Here is a 2,715-nt window from a genome sequence, read left to right on the forward strand (position 1 = left end):
GGTCAGGTTCTGCAGCAGCATCTCACCTAGTTCCCGGTGCTGGCTGTGGCTGGCAGGGCGTGCCCGCGGGGCAGGCCAGTCATCGGGCGCGACACCGAGCACCAGCCAGGCTCGCAGCAGCGTGGCACCATAGATCCTCACGAAGACTTCCAGGCAGGCGGGGTTGCAGGTGAGGTGAGCCAGGATGCGCAGTGTGCGCGGGTTTGGCGGACCAGGTGCCCTGGTCACGTAGGCTAGCAGGCCGCACAGTGCTGGCCCCGTCACAAGCGCCCCGCTTGGATCAGGAGCCTGGGAGAAGCGTGACAGCAGCAGCAGTGCTGGGCCCTCTTGTCCCCAGGGCTCTTTGGGGGTGGCAGCCGAGCTGCATCTGGCGGATGCACAGTGTACATGGGGACTGCAGTGAGGCTGCGCCTGGGACCGTGCTGGATGGCTCTGAGGACTCTGGGGGCAGGCAGTGCTCAGGGGACCAGTCGGGAGAGATGTCTCCGGGGCCGGCAGCGTAGCCCTCGGAAATGAGCCACGACCTGAGGCTGCGGAGACTTCCAGGCTCTTCCCGCTCGGGGATCCGCTCCTCAGGGAAATCCCAGGAAGCAGCTTCTTTGCCCTTCTTCCTCTTCACCAGCTTCGCCACAGAGCTGCCCCGCCAGGAGGGGCACGAGGCCCAAAGCCTGCAGCCGGCTCAGGGCCCCGGCATCATAGAGGAAGCCCACAAGGGCGGCCACAACACGAGGGTGCCAGGCTCTGGCCTGGGAGTCGCGCAGCAGGCCCATCAGCAGCTCCAGACCACCAGCGTCCTGCAGCCGAGCCCGGTTGATGGCCGCCCTGCAGAGGAGACACACGGCCTGCACCAGGGACTGCTGGGAGGTCCGGCTGGCCCTGTTGGAGCCCCGGAGCCACCGCAGCTCTCCGAGCAGCACCTCCACACCGCCAGCATTGCCTGGCGCAGGCCGCACCAGGCCCTGGGCACACACGTTGGCGAGGATCAGGATGGTAGCCTCGCACACAGCCCCTTTGGGGTGAGAGGCAAGGCTGACCAGTTGGCCGAGACCCCCGCCCAAACTCAACTGCTCAGCACAGGCCTGGGAGCAGCATAGGCTCAGCTCCAGGAGGGCACGGACCAGGGCAGAGGTCAGCGTGGGGTCTCGGGTGGAGGCCAGGAACTCGGCCAGTGGCCACACGGCTTCCTGCTGGGCCAGGGCCAGGCGGTGCTGGGGGGAGTCCGAGAGGTTGCGGAGGGCACGTACCCACAATCTGCAGGCACTGCGAGACCTGGCACGCTGTCAGGCTCTTGAGGAGCAGAGGAACAGCACCAGCAGAGTGGATGTTCCTGCAGCTCTTAGGTTCCATGGCCAAGTACCCAGTGCTCGGGCTGTTCGGTTCTGGATGCTGTATGTCTTCAAGCACTGAAGAATGGTAACCCAAGAGAGGATGCCTCCGGGCCTGCGCACTTCAGCCTGGCACGCCCCGTCTGTGCAGCAGTTGGCTAGGATGCTGAGAGCCAAGTCCAGCGTCTTGCACAGGCGCGCTGGAGGCCAAGTCGTAGCAGAGGAAGAAGCAGAGGGGGCGGAGCCCGGCGAATGGGCAGAGCCATTCGAACCCGCTGAGGGGGCAGAGCCAGGGCATGCCTGGGGAAGGGCGGGCTCCGAGGCTGCTGTTCACCTTAGCAGCGCAAGCAGGGGGCGGAGCCCGCCGTGTGCCCTGAAGCGCTCCATTACCCCGGCTGCCTTGATGTGGTGCGTGCGGAGGGCTAGGAGCACACGGTCCAGGGGTGTCTCGTTGATAGTCGTGTCCTTTCCCTCACACAAGCCCTCCCCGGCCACCACCGTGAGCTGCGCGAGGCAGAACGAGAGCGAGTCTGTGAGGTATGGCTTTGCAGTCGCCATCTTGGCTCAAGCCGAGGCTCCGCCCCTCCACCCCCTTTGCACCTCTGAGGGGAGCGGAACTGAGTAGGGTCATGGTCTCTCTGACGCTTGTAAAATCGCGCCTTCAGGAGTGATGGAGTGATGGAGCTGTTCGGAGGTTGTAGTTCTCCATCTCTAGACGCTGGTTGAGCCACAGTTGCAGAAAGCACGTCGTGGTTCATAAGTCATTGTGTGCGAGCCCAAGAGGCGTGCGTGGTGTGTGCTGGGATATGTAGTCTGCGCCCGCTCCAGGGACCTGGGTTAAGGCGAATGGGAAGTTCCCTCTCCTACAGGCCTCTGAGTTGACCCAGCCTTCCTGGACAACTCAGATCGTGACGTCTCTATACGGTGCTGCTCCAAGTGACTCCACTACTCCTCGGGCGTGTCCACGGGAGCAAACGCCTTCCCTCTTACAGGCTCACTCGGTAGCTCCTCCCCACCCCCAAGCGGTGCCTGGGCCCAAAATGTCTAAAGTGATGGACGCTGAAGACCCCAAGCTCTGCAGACAGTGCCAAGTTTTTGACAAGGGAGGCAGCTGGGGAGCTTGTGTAGCTTGGACAGGTGAACTAGAGAGTTAAGCCCACCGAGACCGTTCACTGCCAGCTCTGCGCTTTTTATACTTTGAGTGCCCTTCAACTTGAGGGCTTCATCTGCTGGCATTATGTCAAACAATGTTCCATTGCTATTCTTTGAGTTTTCAAATGATTTCTTATGTTAGATGTGGATTGTCAATCCTGCTTCCAATTCTGTCTTAGTCTAGAAACTCTGCTTAAACCACTTTGCCATGGATGACCCTTCTGGCACATGAAATACC

General features: G+C 62.0%; 1 pseudogene; it reads right to left on the reverse strand.

Moving 5' to 3' along the window:
* Positions 1 to 1,883, reverse strand: part of LOC102871503 — a 2,797-nt pseudogene extending 914 nt beyond the window's left edge.
* Positions 1,884 to 2,715: the final 832 nt, after the last annotated feature.

The sequence above is a fragment of the Elephantulus edwardii genome, unplaced genomic scaffold, assembly GCF_000299155.1.
Source record: "Elephantulus edwardii isolate Elephantulus edwardi_28Jun2011 unplaced genomic scaffold, EleEdw1.0 scaffold01396, whole genome shotgun sequence".
In the NCBI taxonomy this organism is placed as follows: Eukaryota; Metazoa; Chordata; class Mammalia; order Macroscelidea; family Macroscelididae; genus Elephantulus; species Elephantulus edwardii.